General features: G+C 42.0%; 1 long non-coding RNA gene across 1 annotated transcript; it reads left to right on the top strand.

Moving 5' to 3' along the window:
- LOC118498717 lies at nucleotides 1-12667 on the top strand. The gene is made up of 3 exons (XR_004901186.1): nucleotides 1-14; nucleotides 613-618; nucleotides 12584-12667. It is a non-coding gene; the product is annotated as an uncharacterized LOC118498717 (long non-coding RNA).
- Nucleotides 12668-24396: the final 11729 nt, after the last annotated feature.

Raw genomic sequence — 24396 nt, forward strand, 5'->3', positions numbered from 1 at the left:
ACAATATCAACATTGTGTGTATTGCACGAGTGGAGAAGACAGAGAAAAAGGGCAGGTGAGAGTATGCTAAGGAAAATGTCCTGTTTGGATACAATATAGAGAGAGATAGTGATAAATTTAAGAAATTGTTAGGAAAAGACAACTCACTTCATGAGGCCAATTTTACATTGGTTCAAAACCCAAAAACAATAAGAAAAGAAAATGACAGAGCAATTTCACTTGGGAATGTAGACATAAAAGATTCTATAAAATAAAATCTAACTCACTCCAACAGTGTACTTTAAAATCTGTTAGAATGATTCATTTTCTCAGTTTGAGAGAATTCTTTTTTCTTTCTTTTTTTCATTAATTAATTATTTATTTATTTTGCAAACTGGATGGTCTCTTTGGGGCCCTACTTCCTTACAGAGTGGGCCTGGAGTAAAACTTGAACCCATGTTCCATTCTTTCATTCCTTGCTTTTTCCTCTTCTATAACCACCTTTTCCAAGCCCTGCATTTTATTTATAATACTGGAGATCAAAGGTGATATGACTCATCCAACATCATTTAGCGAATTAGTTTGTTTTTTAAACCAGAATGCCACTTATTAATTTTTCATGTAGAACAGCAGCCCAAGGTCTGAGAGTACTAGGAACATCTACACAGAGAGCATACCTACACCCTATTCTGTGAATCTTGTCTTCAAGAGACTCACATGGCCCCCACAGAGATGACTGCGCCGCTGGCACAGAACACCAGAAGTGCATTTTCTGTAACCCAGCATCCGACTCAACTTAGGGACACCTGTACCAAGACATCTGGGATCCGCAAACCTTTCTCTGTCCTGGACAATGCTGGGTTGGGCTGAGCCAAGTCCTACATCTGAACTTTTATGCGGATTGTGTAGACAACCAAGCACATAGATTCCCAGGTGTTTCCTGTAGGCTACTATGTTTTACAAGGTTAGAGTCAAACTCGGTTAGCTTGAGAGGCATTCTCTCTCCTTCAGGTAACCAAGTGGCTTACGAACGCAATAATCTGGGTGTTGTAGACCAAACAGAAAAGGACAGTGGCACTAATTCCCTTTATTTTATTTACTTATTTATTTACTTACTTACTTACTTATTTATTTATAAATTTTATTTTAATTGTCGTTGAAGTACAATTTTCTATCTTTCACTCCCATCCCAGCCCACCTACCCAACTCTCCCCTCCTCCCTCCCATTTCCACCCACCCCTAGTTTTTTACCCATGTGTTCTTTATACTTGTTTCTGTAAAACTTTCCCCCTTTCCCCTGAAATTCCCTCTTCTCTCCCCTCTGGTCACTCTCAGCCTGTCCTCTATCTCAGTGTCTTTGACTATATTTTGCTTATTTCTTTGTTTTGTTGTTTAGGTTCCTGTTAAAGGTGAGATCATATGGTATTTGTCTTTTACCACCTGGCTTATTTCACTTAGCATAATGCTTTCCAGTTCCATCCATGCTGTTGCAAAGGGTAGGAGCTCCTTTCTTTCTGCAGCGTAGAATTCCATTGTGTAAATGTACCATAGTTCTTAGATACATTCATTTACTGATGGGCACCTAGGTTGTTTCCAACACTTGGCTATTGTAAATTGTGCTGCTATGAACATTGGTTGCATAGGTTCTTTTGGATTGGTGTTTCAGGGTTCTTAGGGTATAATCCTAGCAATGGAATTGCTGGGTAAAAAGGCAGATCCATTTTTAGTTTTCTGAGAAAATCCCATACTGTTTTCCATAGTGGTTGTACCAGTCTGCATTAATTCCCCTTATTTTAAAGGATAACCTTCCCAAGAGTGAATTCATTTTTTTTTATTTTTGTTTATTCTATTATAGTTGTCCCAATTTTTCCCCCTCTGCCCTCCTTTGCCTCCCCACACACAGTCAGTGCCCACACCGACGTCCATGTCCATGGGTCATTCATATATATTCTTTGATTAAGCCCTTCCCCTTCTTTCCACCATTCCCCCCTCTCCCCTCCCCTCTGGCAGCTGTCAGTCTGTACCATGTTTCCATGCTTCTGCTTCTGTTTTGCTCATTAGTTTATTTTGTTCATTAGATTCCACTTATAAGTGAGATCATGTGGTATTTGTCTTTCATGGACTGGCTTATTTCACTTAGCATACTAGTCTCCAGTTCCATCTGTGATGTCGCAAAAGGTATGACTTCTTTCTTTCTGCTGCATAGTATTCCACTGTGTAAATGTACCACAACTTGTTAATCCACTCATCTACTGATTTAGGCACTTAGGCTGTTTCCAGCACTTGACTATTGTAAATAGTACTGCTATGAATAAGTTCTTTTGAACTGGTATTTCAGGTTTCTTTGGATATATTCCCAGAAGTGGAATCACTGGGTCATAAAGCAGTTTCAGTTTTAATATTTTGATAATCTACCATTCCTTGTATCATTAGTTGCCTATATAAGTTTAGGGGGCCAAATGAGAGCAGTGCTCACTGGGACCCTCTGCAAGAAAAGTTCTCTGGCCTGAGATGGTCAGGGAATGTTTGCTAGATGAGACTGAACTTAGAAGCCTCTGCTTTGTGCCATCATAGGAGTGTACTGCATTCTTTTACTACTTGTCCCGGCCTGCCTGAACCCAGCAGAGTTAAAACAGTGAAGAAGGGGATTTTAAGACAGATACTTCCTGGGTGGACTTGAGCAAAGGCCATAGTGATGTTAGAAACACTCATGGCTCCCATGCCTGGGAGTCTTATTCCAGCTTGAACCTCTAGGGAGTGGGGTTAAAAGTCAGGATTTTTAAAAAAGTCATGAAATTAGTTTGTTTTCAAGTTACTTTTTAAAAGACCAAATTCAGTAAGCTTAGTTAGCGCTCACCTTGGTATCAAAGACACAAAGTATTCTATGGGATGGTTGCAGGTCCACCATGGGATCAAGACTCCCGATCTCAGCTTCGCACATGTGCTGCCTCGACCCAGGAGCCAAGGCGAAGGCTCCTGTAGATCATAGGGGCAAAAAGATTTGCTGATGGCTCATGTGCTTGGCAGGGTGGTCCTGGGCTGCGGTGTGAATGCATGTCCCGTTATTTGATTCTCTAATAAGTCAAAGCCAAAGAGATAATTTAAGAAAATGTGACTCCAGGCAGAGCAGGCCAGAGCTCTCTACTTTCCTACCAGTCCTCCCACCAAAAGCTGTGACTACAGCTGGACCTTATTTGGTGGAAACACAAAGCTCACTTTTTTACAATGTCTTTTTTTTTTCCAGATTGCTGCCATTTTTGTTATCATTTACAGAAAGCTCTAGTAATATTGCAGATGGCAGCACTATTGTTGATAGTAAATGTAATTGCTGTGACGTCAAATTCACAAAACTGCCAACCTCACCAGTCATTGAAACTGAAATAATCCCATTGACTATGCACCTTTCGCTGTGATGCTAACTGTAAAACAGGAAGATGAAATTTTAAATTATGGTAGCACTGCTGGGGGCAGAGTGCACCTCATTCCTGTGAGTTGTTTTGTGTGCTTAGTGCCTTTGCACATTTTGAAGGCTACATCTCCTCATTTAAATAGGCCATGGCCCGCTTCCTGAATGATGTAGATTTAAGGCCATCTTTCACATGGCCTTGGTCATGACCTCACTTATGCAGATAATGGATAAGCTTAAGGCCACCATAACCCCCAAGTAACACAAAATTCTCTGCTCCTAAGCATTGTTTAAGAACCACTTCAAATGGCAGGTGCTTGTCCTTGACAATTTCTCTACCCATTTCGGCTCCATAAAACAATCTAATGGTTTGATTAGATCCCGAGTAAAGTCCATTTTTCTAAATAAAAAGAGCAAATTTTTCCTCTCTTAAATTATAGATCTACTTAGCATGCTATGTATTCTTTTTAATTGTAAGCAGAAGTGACAGAGAGAGAATAAACTCTGCATAGTCACTATGCAAACCCCGTGTCTCCTCAGAGACGCTACTGGCTGGGGGGCCCTCAGCAGTGTTCTTGTAGGCCTCTGGGGCTTAGTATTCCTCCATGGGATATTGATGTGCTGTAAATTGCAGAAATGGGAATTTTCACATCAAAACAGCATTTCAATGTCATGGGCACCTAACAAACAATAGAAAAATAAATGAATATTTTTTAACATTTATACTTTCTATAATACATTAAGTCAAAATTGCCTGATATTGCAAGATGGAGCTGTGATATAATTCATAGTAGCTGAGTGTCTGAGGCAATGCTCCTCGAAGCACACAGTGAGTCTAGATGTTGGTTTGTAACTATTTTATTATCTTGGTACTGATTTATTAATAGCATGGGTTATTAGGTTTAGCTTACTTAATTTATTGACTATCACTCTAGCTTCAAGGTATTTGTGCATTGGTCCAGCATGATAGTTTTTCCTTTTTATATTTCAAAGTAGATCCCCTTCCTTGATAAAACTTTGTAAAATAGTCAGAAAATTCTGGCAACATGCAAGGCACTTTCTAACCCCATCATCTAGGATAACCACTGCTCACAATTTAGTGTATATGATTGTAGAATATTAAAATGCACACATAATCCACATAATATTTTTAGAAAGTCTACATCTATATTATTGTTTGGCAGTAAATTAGTTTCTCTTTGCTTCAACCTGTCCACCACTGAAGCCAGTGAAGCTTCATAGAAATGGGGAGAGGAAAGGAAGGAAGGATGGAAGGAAGGGAGGAAGGAAGGAAGGAAGGAAGGAAGGAAGGAAGGAAGGAAGAGAGGGAGGGAGGGAGGGAGGGGGGAGGGAGGGAGGGAGGGAGGGAGGGAGAGAGAGAGAGAGAAGGAAGGAAGGAAATGAGCAGATATTTTATCATAGGAGGATGTGACTCACAGAGGTATCCCAACAAAGTAGAAAGAGGAACTTGTCCTCTCTACATGGAAAGCTCTTCTACATGAAAAAATTGAGTAAATGTTCTTTTTTTACTAAAAATCCACTGAATGGTTGTGTCACATTTCATTTAATTAATCCTTTACTGCTGAATTTTAGAATTCTCTAAAATATTCTTATAGATATACCTTTACAATACTTTTCTTAGGATAAATTCTTAGACACCAAATATCCATTTTTTGACTAACAGTCTCAAACTACCATCCTGAATACGAGTTTAGAGTCTCACCTGCAAAGTGTAAATATGGCCATTTCTCTACACTCTCATCAGTTTAAAAGTGAGTTTGTGAATATTTTGAAGGACACCATCTGCTCACTAGGATGTTGGTGGAACTTGGTGTTCTTCCCGGGCAGCTGCAAAAGAATTTTATGGTTGCTGTGTTCTTGCCCCAAATTTCTGAATTTTTCACCTCTGCCAAAGAGCATAGTAAATCCATGAACTGTTCATGCTCATTAATGACTCTGTAGCACACAGGGTGGGCAACAGGGTCAGCTGGTGAAAATGACACTAAAAAATATGGGACCGAAACACAAACTATTGTTTCCAGAATTCAACTTGAATGTCTTAGACAAGAGAGCTACAGCGAAATGTGGTTAATTTGACACTCAGTTAAATCTGATGTGGCTATGAACCTATTATATATTCTTTTTTAAAAAATTTAATCTTTATTGTATTTTTCCATTACCATTTAGTCCCCTTATACCTCCTCACCCAAGATCCTATTATATATTCTCAAAATAAATATGTTGACTTTTATAGTCTTGAGCTAAAAATGTAAAGCTATTTTGTGAGCACGGGCTGCGAACCAAAGCATCACAGGTTTGATTCCCAGTCAGGGCACATGCCTGAGTTGCAGGCCACAGCCCCAGCAACCGCACATTGATGTTTCTCTCTCTCTCTCTCTTTCTCCCTCCCTTCCCTCTCTAAAAATAAATAAATAAAATCTTAAAAAATAAAATAAAAATGTAAAGCTATTTTGAAGGTCAAGGATACATTTCTCTATGGTTCCTGTGAGTTTAGGGTGAATATTGCCCTACTGGCCTTTATTTTAATGAAACACATTGGATAGCCTTCTATTGGATAAAGTGAAAGATCCATTGTGGTTCCACATTCTTGGATGACTAATTCTTTGGGAGAATATTGCATCAGTCTTAAGATGGGGTGAGCTTGGCTTACATAGACTGCAAAATGAGAGGCTGCCTGAAAGAAATCTTGCTTCAGGACAACTGAAGGGAAAAAATGATGACCTAAGAGGATTTCACTTGCAAATATTTATTGAGTGCCTATTACGCATCATGGGCTACATATAATACATCTCATCTAATGCATATAACAATCCTGCTAAGTAAGTATTTACAAAGTTTTTCAGATAAGGGAAGTGAGGATTAGGGAGGTCAAAAGAATTGCCCGAGCTCGCACAGTTAGTGACAGAGGAATCTAAAATTTGAACTCAGAACATTATGATTCTGAAGCTTCATGAATTACGTTATACAACACTGCCTTCTAGATCCTAGACACAGTGATGGGCTCTGGGGGACACACAGGGGAAGATGTGTTTCCTGCACTGAATGAGCGCTAATCCTTCCCCAGCAGGAGCTCTCAGGGAAGACTGTCTATAATTCAGCATAGATAAGAACGATTTCTGGCCCCGGCTCCAAAGATGTGCTTATTCCTTCCTGAGTTCAGAGCTACAAAGGCCATAAGTAATTATGTGTTCATAAGTAACCAATATTTAAGGCATCTTGTTTTACCTATAATTCTTGATCAGAATTATTCCTGCAAAATTATGTCAATGTTGTATAAATCTTTTTTTGTTGTTGTTTGGGATCTTTTCCAAAACAAACAAAATCTTTCTTTTGTTTATTTAATTAGGCCCAGGATTAAAATAAAATGAGTAAGACACTCTCCTTGGGCACAAAATTTGATTTTGAAAAGTAAACTAGTCTGTAATACTCCCATTTGTGGTAAAAGAAATAAGGATGGAGAATCCAGGACTTTAGCAGTGTTGTATTCATTAATTCATAGTAATTAGTATATGTTATTATTGGTATTTAATTAGGACATTAGCCAAGATACGCTGAGCCCCTGCTATATGTCAGGTCTCATGCTGCCCCCACGGTTTTTGCAAGGAACAGACTTCCTCTGTGAACTTATCAGGAGGAAAGTCAGGAATCAGACCCCACCCCACTATCCCCTGGCCCCTGCCCCACCACACCCGTGTAGTTCTGCCTCGTGGCTCTGGATTACTGTGGAGAACAATCGCCCTCACATTCTGATACCGGCCCAGGGGGTGGATTCTGTCCTGTGCTGGCTGGCTAGAAGACACTATGTCATTTTATCAGTTAGGCTGAAGAGGCTAAACCTTGACAAAAAGAATTGGCAGCTGTGGGTAACTGTTAGCTGGGGCTATCAAGGACTTCTAATGACATCCAACTTGTGAAAGAAGTAAAAAAAAAATACCATTTCAGATAAAACTCTTTTCTGGCCCATTGGAGCACATTGACATGCTGAATGATAACTGAGCAGACACATCCACTCGTGTGCCCTTTATGCTTGATGAGAATATGAGAGGAGGGCATCAAACTCCCCCAGCAAGTCAGGTGCACTGAGCCTGTTGGAAAGCCAGTGCGTTTTGCTGGAGGCCCCCGCATCCTGACGTGAGGCCCTAGGGCATTTCCAGCCATAGTTTAGAATTCTCAAATGAGATCAATAACAGTGTGCCGGCTGGGACACCTGGCAAATAAACACCCAACTCAGATGCTCTACGGTTTTAGGGCAGCCTTGATCAAATAGAGATGCTGGTGGAAATGAATAAAAAATAATTTGGTAGCTGATGCCACAGAAATCGTGTAGACATTGTATGCATTGGCTGGAACAAAACCTGAACCTACAGTTAGTTTGTAACTGAAAAAAAAAAAGGTAAAGCAAAACAAAACCCTGTTTCAATACCATCTAACTATCCTCAGTTAGGAGAGAAAATGTTGGAGAGCCAAAACACTCCAAGGAGAAAGGGTCTAATTGAATTCTGAAAGTTTTTTCTTCTGAGGTAGGGGCGGTGAGGGGTTGGGGAAGGGTAGGATTTTTGCTTTACCACATCACTGATGCTTTTATTTGGGTTTTAGCTGTGCTCCCAAGCATCTGACTTTAGACAGAAATGACCAGAATGCATACTGAAGCAGTTCTTTGCTATTTGTAAATTACACCAGGGCCATGGGGACCTCTAATTGGGACTGAGTTAGGATATGAGCAAACAGTTGAACAGTATTTATGTCAGATTCCAGAATATACACATAGCCTGTGGGGAAGCTGGTATGACCAGGCACAAGTCCCTGAAGCAGTTTGGAGCATGGAACAGCGTGGCAGAGATGAGACTGGCGGAGAAGCTAACTTTGCAGAGCAGGGCAGGACTGCACTCGCTGAGAAGTGAGATGCTGTCTGGGGCCACTTAAGCAATGGGATACACGTTTGAAAATGACATCATTGCTGTTGTCCCTTTGTTTTCTCCTCCTCTTGCTTTTATTTCTTCTTTTAAAAACTTTTGTACATAATACATATTCATTAATTTATTTTTTAGAGAGAGGGGAAAGGAGAGAGAAAAAGAGGGAAATATCGACTCGAGAGAGAGAGACATCAATCAGTTGCCTCTCGTATGCACCACTCAGGCATCTGCCCTGACCGGGGATCAAAACGGTGACCTTTCACTTCACAGGATGATACCCAACCAGCAGGGCCACACTCATCAGGGCTCTGCTCTTTCTTCATGCCTCCCTGTGCCAAGTTCAGTTGATTCATCTCTTCTATTTCATTCTATCATTATTGTTCTCATTCCTCATCATTCAGTTATTTCCTCAACCCTATCCCTTTAATCTGATTAATCTGATTTTTAAAGTTTTTTTAAAGTATTTTTTTTGTTATCTAGTGACCTTTGCATAATTTCCAAAGTCAACACTTTTTAGTGCCAAAGATTCATTTCCTCATCAAACACAGAGCCGATTCAGCTCCCACCGTGAGCCAGATGCTCTGGAAGCTCAATGTTGACAGTGTTCTGAGGGAGTGCTGTTTACCAGCCTGGGCGGACCTGGGTCCTCCAAGGTTTGCCTGATTAGGGATGTTGTAGCATGACTTCTGAACTAGTTCACCCAGGTGCCCGTTAGCTTGACTACACGTTTATATTGAATGGAGAAGTCTTTTGTACCAGGTACCTAAAAAGAGAAAGGTCTTTTTAATGAATTCACTGGACCAGAAAAAAAAAGAGGCATGAGCTTTCACCCTCTTGCTCTGGTGTACGATCTCGTGCAGGGGAACGTCCTCTGACCATCCGGCCCTGGACATCCACATGGCTGACCACAGAGATGCTCTAAAGGGTCATCCTGGACTGTAACTCACTCCCACTGCATCCTCCTTCCCTTCCCTCACCACAGAGGGAAAAAGAGTCATTCAAGGACACAGTGTGGTTTCAGAACAACCTCTAGACAGGTGGCTAGAGTGCCACCTGCAGCTGCCCCAGACTGTGACCAGGCTACAGTATCTGAGGGATGCAGTCAGAAGCAGGTTTACTCTGTTGAAAGAGAACATTCTCTAATAGCCTCTCCCACTACTATAGTCTTACAGACTTTGCAGGGTGTTATAAGCTTAATGATGTCTCCTAAAATACGTGTTCAAGTTTTAATTCCCACTACCTCAGAATATGATCTTATTCGGAAATAGTCATTGCAGGTATAATTGGTTAAGATGAGGTCATACTAGAGTAGGTGGGTCCTTAATCCAATCTGCCTGGTGTCCTTATGAGAAGAGAAGAGATACAGACACACACCAGTGGAGGAGCCCATGTGATAACTGGAGGCAGCAAGATCGAAGCGTTGTAGCTGAAAGCCAAGGAGCTCCAAAGAGCACCAGCTACCACCAGAAGCTGGGGAGATGCAAGGCAGGATTCTTCCCTACATGTTTCAGACTTGGCTTGCTAGCCTTCACAACTGTGAGATAATACATTTCTGTTATTTAAAACCCCACAGGCTGTGGTACTTTGTCATGGCGGCCCCAGGGAGCGATGTGCTGTGTATGCCAAGAATGCAATGACCGGACAGCTCTATCTTGGCTATTTCTCAGGGGGTGTTTTTAGGCAGCAACTTGAAGGACAAGTTAATGTGTCAGTCAGTGGGCAGGCTTATTTACAGTTTGCTATAAAAACGGTAGATGCCCCATGGTCAGCATTTCTCAGCTGTGACCTAAATTTCATTCATCTAAACTCCATTGTGTCACCTCTGTGGGACTTAAGGGAAAAAGGGAAGCAATGCAAACGTGCACACTCATGCTGTTTGTTGAGACATGAGTCTTGTGTTTTCTACCACCATCCCCATTAGGGACCAGACTAGCTTGCTAGCTTGCAGATAAGCTGAAGCCATCCCAGATGCAACCAACTCCTGAAGGGGCTATTGCCCTGGCCCCTCAAGGCTATTATGCGCAAGAGGCTAAACAAGAACCTTACCTTCAATGCCTTTAGAGATAGGCTGTACATATGACAAAGCAAAATAACCAACACTACATGAGAGACACTACAAATTAGTGTTTAATTAATTATTATGACATTACTTAGTTCTCACGTACCAGTATATACAATAAAACTTTTAAGCAAAGGAAAAGAAGAGGGTACTGAGGGCTGGGTGGAAAAGCTGGCAGGAGAGCTACAGGTGAGGTGTGGAAAGTGTGAGGGCTGGAGTAATGTTACGGGCATGGGGCCCAAGATTCAGAGCAGAGGGCAGCTACTGTCAGCCTCCTCTGTGACTCTACAGCATTTTGTTGACACCTCTTTGATAGCATTTCTTATGTAACATTGTAATCAGTAGTTTGCATGACTGCTTCCTTGACTGAGAGTTTTTTAAAGGTACTTTTATGTTTAATTCATTTTTAAAATATTTGGCACCTGTCACAGAGTAAGGATGCAATGAATGTTAAGCAAACAGATGTAGTGGTGAATAAATGGATGAATAAGGTACAAAAGGCACACTTGGAAAGAGCAAATTTAGTGACATGGCAGGAGGACATAGGGAGGTAGCCTGGTGTCACACCTAGAAAGACCTTGAGTGTCAGGGAGGGGGACTGGGCTGCAATTGTCAACAATGGAGGTGACATTAGGGTGTTTTACAAAGATTTGGCTAGCAGTGATATGCAAAGGTGAGGAATGAGCCCAGGCAGGGAAAACCAGTTAAGGGGATATTACAATAGTGCCCACCTAAGTAAGGGTTCTCTAAGATGTCTTCCCATCATTTCATTTTTCGGAAAGATACATTGGATGTGATGCTAAGGGTTAGAATGACATGTCCTATGAGTCAGCAGGGAAAGGTCAGCACGATCACTGTCCTGTCGTTTTATTACAGGACCCTGAGGGTGATAGTGTTCAATGGCCGGTTGGCTTCCCAGGCTCCTGTGAAACCTTGTGATTCCTCAGGATTCTCGCCCCCTCTGAAAAGAGCACAGTGGTGACCGGTGGTCATATGGCACCTTTGCCTATAGCCATTTATCATAATAGAGAAAAGTGGGTCCTAAGCAGCAGAAATGAACTTTATCAGTTATGGGAGAGCTGGCCTCTCTTCTGGTTAGACAAGGATGGACGTGTCACATCCACTGCTGAGTGCCTTCTGTGTCAGGGGCTCACAGCATTGCTCAGGTTAGATAGATGACTTGGTCATACCTCCAGGCCATCAGGTGCACTGGGCTTGCCTTTGGAACAGAAATTTGAAATATTTAGAATGTTTTTGTGTGCTGAATTGATTCTATTGGATAAGTTATGTACTCCCGATGACCACTGCTTGAATTCAATGGAGAAGTATTTCTCCTTTGATCCAGGTCACTGCACTCTGACTGCTCAGATGGCCAGCAGGTAGATACCTGCCCTGTTTCCCTCAGCACAGGGGCTGTTGTCCTGGAAAAGCAATAAAAACCTCTTCACTGTTATTCAAGCTGTTTTTGATGGGAATCACCAGTCTACATCAGACCATTGTGATTGTCTTTGGTCATTTATTTTGGGACTGAAGGGGCTGTGCACTAGAACTTTCATGCAAGAGAAAGCAACAAGGGGACAGGTGCAAGCTAACTTACCAAGATTTTATCTTGTGCCTCAGCTTTCTTTGCTATTGCCTGTCAAAGCCAGTGGCTTACCTGGAGTATTTGACTTCTGGAGATGATGATTCCACACCCCCCAGCATTTTATAAAAAAAAATCTCAAATGCACTGTTAGAAAAGCTCTATGGTATAAATGCATATACCTACACCTAAATTCTACCATTAACATTTACTATACTTGCTTGATCATATATTTGGCATCCAGTGTCAATCATTTTTTAACAACCCTTGTCTCTCACTAAACAATGAAAACATTTTCAGTAATAATTATAAAATAAAATAAATAATAATGGCTAGAAAAAAGTAAACAATTTACTCAACTTTGTAGGCATAACTACATTAGTAAAAATAAATTAACAAAACAGATATTTCATGTAGAATATTATATATAAACATATCACACCTTGCATTTCATGTTCTGTATAACTGACTTCTATATGACATTCATTACTTAATGAAAGATGAATAATAAAAATGTGTTCATTTGAAGCAGCTATATGAGGTCTGTCCAGAAAAAATCTAGCCATTGTTAATGTAATGAGAATGTGATTTTTTTTTTGATATTGATGTAACATGGCAGTCAGGAGAGTGGACTGGAATGTGCATGTGTGAACAATGATGACTTCACTGTGCTAGTCAGCCAGCAGGGGCAGTAGACGCTGTTGATTGAATGAGCATATGTTCTGGGTGGCCATTACATTCAAAATGACTGAGCAAGGAGAGCAATGAATCTGCATCAAATTTTGCTTTAAACTTGAACATTCCTCCTTGGAAACTATTAGGATGATTCAGAAGCCTTTTGGGGACAATGAAATCAGTGCAGCACAAATAAAAGTGTGGCACAGACACCACAAAGGTGGTTGAGAATCTGTTAAAAGTGATCCACATTCTGGAAGGCCTGCAACAAGCAGAACACCTGAGAATGTTGAATGTGTATGGGCTGTAGTCAACAAAGATCGGCAGCTGGCAGTGAGAGAACTAGAAGCTGATCTAAGGATTCCAAAAACTACTCTGTCTGAGATTTTGACACAGGATCTTGGCATGAAACGTGTCATGACAAAATTCGTTCCGTGGCTTCTTCTACCAGAGCAGAAGGAACATTGTGTGGTTGTTAACGACTTGACTCAAACTGCTACCAATGAACCAGATTTCCTCAAGAAGGTCATAACCAGAGATGAATTGTGGATCTAAGGCTATGGTCTAGAAATGAAGGCCCAGTTGCCCCAATGGAAGTTGCCTAGTTCTCCACTCCCAAAGAATGCACAGCAAAATAGCAGCAAGATCAAGACCATGTTAACTGTGTTTTGTGATTGGTAAGGTGTTGTCCATCACAAGTACGCCCCTCCAAGCCAAACAATTAATAAGGAGTACTACCTCAATGTTTTTTGACAGGTGAAAGATGCGATACAATGAAAATGGCCGCAGCTATGGACAACTGGTGATTGGCAGCCTCATCACAACAGTGCACCTGCTCATGTATCTCATCTCATGCAGAGTTCTTTTCTTTTTATTGTTGTTCAATGACGGTTGTCCCCATATCCCCCATTACTCTGCCCTTCCCTACCAATCCCCACTTACCACATTCAATCCTCCCTCCCCCATTGTCTTTGTCCATGGGTCCTTTATACATGTTCCTTGACAACCCTTCCCTCCTTTCCCCCATTATCGCCCTCTCCCTCCCCTCTGGTTACTGCCAGTTTGTTCTTTATTTCCATGAGTTCTTTGGTGAAACATCAAATCACCCAGGTGACTCAACCCCAGCTTTGGCTCCCTGCAACTTCTGGCTTTTCCCAAAACTAAAATCACTTTTGAAAGAGAAGGGATTTCAGACTATCAATAAAATTTAAGAAAATACAATGGGGCAGCTGATGATAATTCCAACAAAGAATTTTGCAGAGTGTTTTGAACAGTGGAAGAGGTGCTGGGAGAACTGTGTGAGGTCCCAAGGTGCCTGCTTTGAAGGGGACTGAGGCGTCATTGTCCTGTGTACATTGTATCTTGTATCTTCTTCAGTAAATGTCCATTTTTCATAGTACATGGCTGGATACTTTATGAACAGATACATATAATTAAAACTCAGCTGAAATAACAACAATTGTTTAAAACCTATACCAAAATTTTTTTCAGAGAGGAGTACTTTATCACTGACATTATTTCAAATTATTAGAAAATGGTACTAATTTAAAAAGGTTCATGTTCTGCTGATGACCTCGACAAATGTCATGAGCACCTGTTTGTGATACAGTCTTTCCTATAAGTCAGCTGAGCAATTGCTCGGCTGGCTGCCTGCTGAGTAGCCCGGCACCGAGCAATAGACGAAAGTCACACATGGTAACTATGCTATTCTCTCAGGTTTCATTGAAAGCAGGTTCACTCAAAGGAGAACATCAGCATACATTAGTGTCCTACTCACACTCTAACAATCTAAGAGGAATAAAACACACACACACACACACACACACACACACACACAGAGTAATCAATGGGGATAACAAACCCGAGTCCCAGAGTCTCAGTTTGCAGGTCTGGGAGACAGCACGGTGGAGAAGGAACTTGTGAGCACTTTGCCAGGAAGGACCTCTGGAGCCAGGTGGGCAGCAGGGCAGACGAAGTCCTCAGTCCAGCAGGGCAGAGCCTCTGGTGGCCGATGCCAAGGGAGATCAGTGTGGCGTGGAGCAGCACTCTGCTGTGTGGAGCTCGGCTGTCTCAGCAGTGGTCTGGAGCCTGCCCCAGCTATACCTTGAAAGTGGTGCACTCCACCCTTCCAGGTCTTTTTGATCAGTGTCTTGGCACCCCTGATGCCAAGTGCAGACTTTGCCCAGGAGCCTACGGGTGGTACATGGCTGTTCTGTTCAACACCCCTGCTGACAAGTGTGGAACTCCCCCAGGAGACTGTTTATGGGTGGTCCTGCTCTGCAGACACAGCTACCCTGACCACGTGTGCAGATCCTTTAAGTATGTCTCCTTGCCAGACATGTCTGCTCTGACCTAGGCTGTTTCCCTCTTGAACCAAAGCGTTGTTGCTGACTGGCAGCCATCGTGGTGGATACGAGGGACCTCACTTTGTTTCATGCACTTTGTGCTCTCGTGACCAGACCAAGGCCATTCTACTGGTCCTGCCCTCCACACTGCTGCCTAGGGCACACAGTTCACTTGCATTGGTAAAACAAGTACTTCTAGAAATAAGGAAAAGAATACAGACAAGGTGGGCAAGTAAAGGGGGTTTATTTTTAAATATCTCAATCTTATAATTATGAAGCCTAAAGCATTATTAATTATTTCATCAGTGCTATTAGTAAATAATAAAAGCCAGGAAGCAAATCTGTACAATGTGACATAATTTTTTGTCATTCTGTCTTTACTCACTAATTTGTCACCACTTTCAACAGGCAGTTTCCCATTTGCTTTCTTATGACCTGGCGTTGAATGATAACGAAGTTTGTGTCTGTATTAGCAGAGCATTGTTTCCCTTTCAAAGGGCGATCAATTAGTTTTCTATGGATGCCTAGAGCCCACAGCGAAGCATGTTCGTGTCACAAGGACAAGATGTGTGACGTGTGAGCAATTCCTAACCTTTTTCCTCCCATCTCCTAAGGAAAATTCTGACAATTTCTCTCACCATTTCCCTCTGCTCCCCAGCTTGAACCTAATTCAGGTTGACATGGGGAAGAATGGGAGAGATGAGAACAGACAATTTTTATCAGAAAGGGCCCAGGTTTACTGAGAATTGCAAAAGGACAGGGGAGGAAAAATAAAAAAACAAAATCCCAAACTTCTTGAATCGGGATTTCCAGAGAGGGTGGCTAGACAGTGAGTGACAGCTGAATTGGAGAGTGAAGCTTCTGGAGCAAGAGCCGTGGGAAGCAGAGCTGAGGGTTACAGATCTCTTAATAGTCTTTGTAATAGGCTGCAAAAATTTAAATGACTTGTAACTACTTGGGGGTTGTTGGACTATATCCATGTGAGACGACCTTGCTTTGAGGCTCAGCCTGGGGAGGCCTGACCCCTATTAGAGTTACATTAAGAGACCTCTAGTTTTGGGTGCAAACTGCCTGCTAGGTCCCTTTAACATTCACTACACAGCGAGGAGGCAGCTTCAGTTTCTGAACTGGACCCGGTGGAGGTAAATTGATTCCTTTCCTCTGAAAGCTAGCTTGAATACAACGACCAATTCTTCTCGAGAGCGAACGTAAGGGGGTGAACACTGGCTTGGAGACAACTCTGGAGGTTCACATGTGGAACAGCTAACAATGGACAAAGAAAATGACGATGTTTCGTCCAAACCTGCTGATGTGCATGTAAGTGCAGTGTGGGAAGCTTTCTCTGTTACTTGAGTGCCACTTATTGTTGACCCTGTTAGTAAAATGAGACAATGTTGCTTTGTAAAAGTAAAGGAACTGATAATGAAATACTTTATCCTCTACGGTACTTAATGGAGTTTACAAATGTGGGTTTGTTTTGAAGTGTTGTACTTGGCAATTGATTCGCAGCTGTTTTTCTAAAACTCCAGGGAAATTGTACTGATCTCTACACAAATTCCATTTTAAAATTTAATCAGTGCTAACTGAGACTGCCTATAATGTGTTCTTGTGCTTAAAAACCCAACCTTGGCCTTGTCGGTTCTATGTGTGCTAACATTTTTGTGTGGGGGGTGTTTTATTTTTACTTCTTTGGGGTAATATTTGAAAATAGCTTGACACCATAATCAACTCATTCTACCATGAAACATTTTTCTCTTTGAGAACGTCCTCCTCTCTCCTGCTGGACATCCCACTAAAGGAGGTCTGGTCTAGTTCAATTTCACTGGGAGGGATATAATCTGCATTTCAGTCTAGGGGTTGACAAGGGTGTTTGGCAAAAAAGAATGAGGGAGCCATGAATAATTCAGAATGTACTTGGCCACATATTATCCTATTAATTGGAGGATTAAAGACTAAAAGACATGTACTTTGAAGGGAAGAGTAAGGGAGAGCAACACAGAGAGAGAGAACTCTTAAAAGAGCTCAAAAGAGAGATTATTCTTTGGAATTGGTGTTCTAGGTTGTTGCCTTTAAGAGAATGTGTGGTTAAAAGTCATTTCATCACTGGAGTTTAGTTACCCTGACATGTATAAATCTCTCCTTCAAAGAAGCTAAATCCTCCCCTACATTATTAAAGAATTCACAGGATCAAATGGCAGAGGGCAGAGGAGAAAAAAAAAAGGGAAAGGAAACAGTTAAATAATGTATTTTTTCCTTTTGTATATAACACTTTGCACACGAATACTGTAAAACCAATAATTCTCTCTGAACCCTCTATTTTATTATTTCTTTTTTAATGATTCTTTTATTTGTGACTGAGAAACTGATCGGTGCAGTGGCTGGCTTACAAGCGCAAACACACGAGGCACCGGCGAACCGAGCACTGCGACCCCGACCCCACAGCCCCGCACCCCCTCCCCTCACCCGCGCGGCATCCTCCTTCATGCTTTCATGCTTTCCTCCTCCCGCTCAGTCCTGAAGCCGTGACTGAGAAATCAATTCTCTTCTCTGAGAAACTTACATGCTTATTTTCGATCCTGTTTCAGCCTGGAAGAAACTGATTGTGGGAGGAAAGCTATGTGATACAAACATTTTAAGCACACACGTGTCCCCACAGCTGTGTACACAGGAACTGGCCCAACAGAAAATCCTGACCTCCTGACCTCAGGTCCCCTAGTCTCCGCTCTGTGAAACTCAGGCCGATCTTCCACAGCACCTATTTAGCCGAACTGGGGAGTTGAAAGAGGGCCTGGTAACCATTTCACCTGAGTCCATATGATGTCTTTTTTTTTCTGATCTTAATTGTGTGGTCAATTTATTACACTTATGGAAATAATTTTCATGACATATTTAGGCCTTTTAGCACCAAGATTCCCTTTACTGAGTGATTCCATTTAGCCTCTAGACTACTAATTGCTAATACATCTTTCTTTTCCTTGAAGATATCCAACATCTCAGTGGAGGTGGTCAGTGCCCCAGGGAAGCTTCCAGGGAGACCAGGGAGGCCGGGGCGGCCAGTGAGACCCGGGAGACGACCACCGAGAAAACCCATCAACAAAGCCAAACTCAAGAGGCCGCCCGTGAAGAAAGCTCGCTTTTGGAATGTCCAAAATAAAATCATCCTCTTCACAGTATTTTTGTCCATCCTAGCAGTCATAGCCTGGACTCTTCTGTGGCTCTACATCAGTGAGTACAAACCGACGCTGCCCTGGGGTCAGGGCTCACCCTGCGAGCTCAGCAGGACAAAGGCAGACCCAGTCTGCCCCTTGGTGTCTCTGGTAGGGCTTTCTCATTTCTCAGAGTAATAGCCATTTCTGAAACTCTTGAGGTGTTTAAGGAGGAAGAAACCAGAATTATCTCTCTCATTTCTTCTTTTCTGACTACTGCTTTCCTCCCACACATGAGCAAGAGGAGCAGAGATGGGTGATGGGATGAGAATTGCCGAAGAGTGTGCTCAGGAACAAATATTGACTAGTTCAGCAATGTAATCCATTTTTAGCTTTAAAAATGAATGGAATGCTAAGTTGTTTCATTTCCTCATTCCACCCACTGCCTGTTTCTAGGCAACCTTATATTCCAGCTCTCTGAGCTTCATTGTACTCTTGTACCTTTCTCTCCTCTATTATTTTGTTTTATTTTATTTTTTTTTTGTTGATCTGATTGATTGGAAATGAGTCATAACACACCCATGCAGCTCAGCAACTATAGCCTTTGTTGGCTTATGCTAGACTTCCCACTGCATACATTTTAATATGTTTCATGCAAGATATGAGTCTATCAAGGGAATTAAAATTTGGTGGAAAGTAAGATTTATAGGTAAAGAATGAATGAATATTGTCTTGAACAGTTCAGTCCCCTATAATTTGCATGGCACAATGCAAGACATCAGGCATACCAAGACCTCCAAAAAGCATCTTCAGGCATCTCCTGTCTGCAGAAAGCTCACAGATAGATTCTCTACTTTCAAAAAACTCACAGTTCAGTGCTGGAAGGGAGTGTGAGTTTATTTTTGTTTGTTTTTTTTTTTTTGGTTTCATTTTTTGTTTAAGCAATCACTTTACTTATTTCTTAAATTTTATTGTTGTTCAAGTACAGTTGTCTGCCTTTTCCCCTCACCTTTCCCCCAACCATAGCCATCCCCACCTCCCTCCCCTGATCCCAACCCCAGTTGGCTTTGTCCATGTGTCCTTTAGAGTTGTTCCTAAAAACCCTTCACCCTTTCCCCACCATTATCCCCTCTCATCTCCCATCTGGTTACCATCCGTTTGTTCTTAATTTCAATGTCTCTGGTTACATTTGCTTGCTTGTTTGTTTTGTTGATTAGGCTCCCATTAAAGGTGAAATCATATGATATCTGTCCCTCATCTCCTGCCTTATTTCACTTAGCATAATGCTCTACAGTTCCACCCACGCTGTCCCAAAGGGAAGGAGCTCCTTCTTTCTTTCTGCTGCATAGAATTCCATTGTGTAAATGTACCATAGTTTCTTGACCCATTCATTTACTGATGGGCACTGAGGTGGCTTCCAGCACTTGACTATTGTAAATTGTGTTGCTATGAACATTTGGGTGCATAGGTTCTTTTGGATTGGTGTTTCAGGGTTCTTAGGATATAATCCTAGCAGTGGAATTGCCAAGTCAAAAAGCAGTTCCATTTTTAGTTTTCTGAGGAAATTCCATACTGTTTTCCATAGTGGCTGTCCCAGTCTGCAATTCCACCAACAGTGCATTAGGGTTCCCTTTTTTCTGCAACCTCTCCAACATTTGTTGTTTCTTGCTTTGTTTATGATGGCCATTCTGACCAGTGTGAAGTGGTATCTCATCGTGGTTTTAATTTGCATCACTCTGATGGCTAGTGATGCTGAGCATCCTTTCATATGTCTCTGGGCCCTTTGTATGTCCTCCTTGGAGAAGTGTCTGTTCAAGTCCTTTGCCCATTTTTTAATTGGGTTGTCTTCCTAGAATGGAGTTGTGTGAGTTCTTTATATATTTTGGAGATCAAACCCTTGTCTGATGTATCATTGGAAAATATGTTTTCCCATATGGTTGGTTCTCATAAGCAATCACTTTATAACTGCAGAAAAGAAGTACCCAACAGGCCCAGGGATAGAATCCAGAGAAGGCTTCATGAACTGGCTTCTGAAAATTCATCTGACATATCTTGGGGTACCCACTGTGAGCTGGGCCCTGTGATGGGCTTGGGGACCAAATGGTAGACGTGAAGAATCTCTGTCCTTATAGACTAGGGGGGAAAGTCAAGTCAATGGGCACAAACACAAAAGACACATAACCCCAACCCAGAACAAACCAACTTACTTCCCATCAGTTCTCTTCTGGCCTCAACAGGTCCAATTGCATTGCTGTCCTAGCATTTTGTGTGCAGTTTTGGAAGATCATTGTGTAGAAGTAGTTTGTTGGCTGTGCTAACATCAGAGAAGAGCATTTCAGGAAGACAGATCAGGATGAGCAAAGGAAAACTGGTATGGACAAGTGAGAAGAAAATGTTCAACAAATAGCAGAGGTCAGTTCTGATACATGAAGTTTGGGCTTGGGGGCGGCCTTGAGAAATGAGGTGGACAGCTCATCAGGGACACCAAGCAGCATCTTGTGTGTTGGGCTAAGCTAAATAGTCAGGTAAAACATAATCAGTTCAGGGCCAAACTGATCTCCCTCACATTGTTGATATGCTTCCTCTTGCATACTTACTGACACCGGAAGGGTATGTGAGCTTCTAGATAGAAGTCATAGCTCTCATTTAAAGTTTAAGGAGTTTGAAGGGGAAGAAAGTCAAAGAAGCACTTCCCTGGTAAAATCAGGAACAAAGCAACCTTCATTTTATATGAGATGACCCATGAGGCAAGGCGATCCATCCAAAGTCACTTAACTTGAAAAAACAAATCTAGGGCAGAAGTTGAGGCCTCTTTCTCCTTACTCTGTGCCCCTCCCCTCTTCTCTATGTTGCCCGCAACTAATGGGACCCTGAGTGGATCATACAAGGGAGGCTGCTTCTTATCACTCGGACAGTTTATTCCTTCTTTTCAAAAATTAAATTTATTGGGGTAAAATTTATTAATAATACTACATAAGTTTCAGATGTAAAATTCTATGATATATCATTTCCATATTCCGTTGTGTGCACCACTCAAGTCTAGTCTCCTTCTCTTACCATATATTTGGCCCCTTCACCCTTTGCATCCTTCCCCCATCCCCCTCTCCACTGGTACCACCATACTGTTTGTTGTCTGTGTTTATGAGTTTGTTTGTCCATTCATTGCCTTTTATTTTATATCTCACATGTGAATGGAATCATATGGTTCTTGTCCTTTTTCCTTCTAGTTATTTTACTTAGCATAATACTCCCGCAACATCTTTTAAAAATATATTTTATTGATTATGCTATTACAGTTGTCCCATTTCCTCTCATTCACTCCCCTCCACCCTGCACACACCCTCCCACTCACATTCCCCGATTTTAGTTCATGTCCATGTGTCATACTTATAAGTTCTTTGGCTTCTACGTTTCCCACACTATTCTTACCCTCTACTGTCTATTTTCTACCTACCATCTATGCTATTTATTCTCTGTACCTTTTCTCCCTCTCTCCTCCTCCCACTCTCCTGTTGCTAACCCTCCATGTGATCTCCATTTCTGTGGTTCTGTTCCTGTTCTAGTTGTTTGCTTAGTTTGCTTTTGTTTTAGATGTGGTTGTTAATAATTGTGAGTTTGCTGTCATTTTACTATACATATTTTTTATCTTCCTTTTCTTAGGTAAGTCCTTCTAACATTTCATATAATAATGGTGGTGATGAACTCCTTTAACTTGACCTTCTCTGGGAAGCACTTTATCTGCCCTTCCATTCTAAATGAAAGCTTTGCTGGATAGAGCAATATTGGATGTAGGTCTTTGTCTTTCACAACTTGGAATCCTTCTTTCCAGCCCCTTCTTGCCTGTAAGGTCTCTTTTGAGAAATCAGCTGATAGTCTGATGGGAACTCCTTTGTAGGTAACTGCCTCCTTATCTCTTGCTGCTTCTAGGAGTCTCTCCTTCACTTTAACCTTGGGCAATGTAATTATGATGTGCCTTGGTGTGTTCCTCCTTAAGTCCAACTTCTTTGGGACTCTCTGAGCTTCCTGGACTTCCTGGAAGTCTATTTCCTTTGCCAGATTGGGGAAGTTTTCCTTTATTATTTGTTCAAATAACTTTTCCACTTGTTTCTCTTCCTCTTGTCCTTCTGGTACTCCTATAATTTGGATGTTGGAATGCTTAATGATGTCCAGGAGGTTCCTAAGACTCTCCTCATTTTTTTGAATTCTTACTTCTTTATTCTTTTCTGATTGGATGTCCCTTTCTTCCTTCTGGTCTACTCCATTGATTTGAGTCCCAGTTTCCTTCCCATCACTATTGGTTCCCTGTACATTTTCCTTTATTTTACTTAGCAGAGCCTTCATTTTTTTCATCTAATTTGCGACCAAATTCAACCAATTCTGTGAGCATCTTGATTACCAGTGTTTTGAACTGTGTACCTGATAGGATGGCTATCTCTTCGTCACTTAGTTGTATTTTTTTCTGGAGTTTTGATCTGTTCTTTCATTTGGGCCATTTTTTGTCTTGATGCACCTGTTATGTAATAGGGAGCAGAGCCTTCGGTGTTCACCAGGGCGGGGCAACCCAGTCGCCGGGTTGTGACTCTGTATGTTTAGGTGGGGTCTGAGATGGAACAATGGTGCTTGCTCCACACATTGCCTGTTTTTCATCACTTCCCCCATTTCCCCCAAGCAAATTGGGCCCTTCTAGTGCTGATTCCCAGGCAGGTTGGTTTGTGTACATTCTAGGACCCTGTGGGTCTCTTCAACAAATTCTCCTGTGAGGCTGGGAGTCTTTCCTGGCACCTCAACCCCACAGGTGTTTTCAACTGGTGTTTTGAGGCTTTATCTCCCTGCTCAGGGACCCTGGGTTGTGCAGTCTGTCTTGCTCTCCAGTTTCACCTGGTTTAACTGCGCACAAATGTGGGACCGCCTGGTCTGCTAGCTGCCTTGTGCAATGTGCCCCTCCACAATCCACTGCCTCGCTGGGCCCACCAGCTGATGCCTTGTCGTGACCCCTCTCCACCCAGCTGCCCGACTCCACCCCTCCTACCGGTCTGGATGAATGTGTCTACTTTAGCTCCTTGGTTGTCGGACTTCCATACAGTTCAATTTTCTGTCAGTACTGGTTGCTTTTTGTTTCTAAATTGTTGTTGTCCTTATTTTGGTTATTTGGGGAGGCACAGTGTATCTACCTATGCCTCCATCTTGGCCAGAAGTCTCTGCACCATCTTTTTAATCTAGCATCACTTATTTAGCATTTCCATGTGCTCTTCCTCCATCCCCCTTATTTTCTCACTTCCTTCTCCCAAACATTTATTGAGCTTCAAAGCTAAATCAGGCACTGGCTGCTCGGTGTTAGGGGTTAAGAGACAAAAAGAAGGTTCCATTCCTCTAGAAGGACAGACATCCAAACAGAAGTGATGATACAGTCCTGCAGGTGCCACAGGAAGGACATTACCCCTGCTATGGGGACAGGGGGGGAATGGAGTCACATTGCAGAAAGCCCTTGGTAACAAAAAAAAAGGCAGAAAAGAGAGCCTTCATCTCCCCAAGCTATTCTCAACATCAGCAGCATCTGAAGGTGACTTAGGTGCAGTAGTGTCTTTGCCTGTTTTGGCACTGGCCTGATGCCCAAGGCCATGGCCATGGTCTTCACTAGGCAAAGCGCTTGCACAAAGGTGACCTGACACTGGGCTGAGGACTACACTTTGTGGATTGTCAAAAGGATGAATTCTCTCTGCACTACATAGAACTGAGGACTGGCCCAGCACCCTGTGCATCAGCCACACAACTCAGAGAGAGGATGAGCAGCTGGGGGCTCCATGGAATTCCACTGGGGACCTGCCCTCTTCTCATACTGTGCTCACTTCACCTCAGAGCCTGACAGCAGACATTTCTTACCTCCTTACCGTCCACAGGCTTGGGCTCCATAAAAATCGTATACATTCTTTTTGGCCCCTTAGTGACTCTATGCATGTATAAAGTCTAAGAAATATATCTTTTACCTTTTCATCTTTTCTAATCTTGTTCTTAAGTATTTTCCAAAAGCTGAAAGAGAGAATAGAGTATGTTAAGGGATATGGTGATTTATCGATGATGGAAGAGATGCTACTAACTACATTTAGAATTCTGCATGCTGTGAACCAGTAAAATAATAGTTGCCTAAAATAAAACCATTTTAGGAGTCTGAGACTGACATAGATCAGACAGTGCCTCATTTCCTTACACATGGGAAAGCCACCGACCTGCCTTTTCTCCCATCTTACAGGCAAAACAGAAAGTAAAGATGCC

The sequence above is a fragment of the Phyllostomus discolor genome, chromosome 2 (assembly GCF_004126475.2).
Source record: "Phyllostomus discolor isolate MPI-MPIP mPhyDis1 chromosome 2, mPhyDis1.pri.v3, whole genome shotgun sequence".
Classification (NCBI taxonomy): Eukaryota; Metazoa; Chordata; class Mammalia; order Chiroptera; family Phyllostomidae; genus Phyllostomus; species Phyllostomus discolor.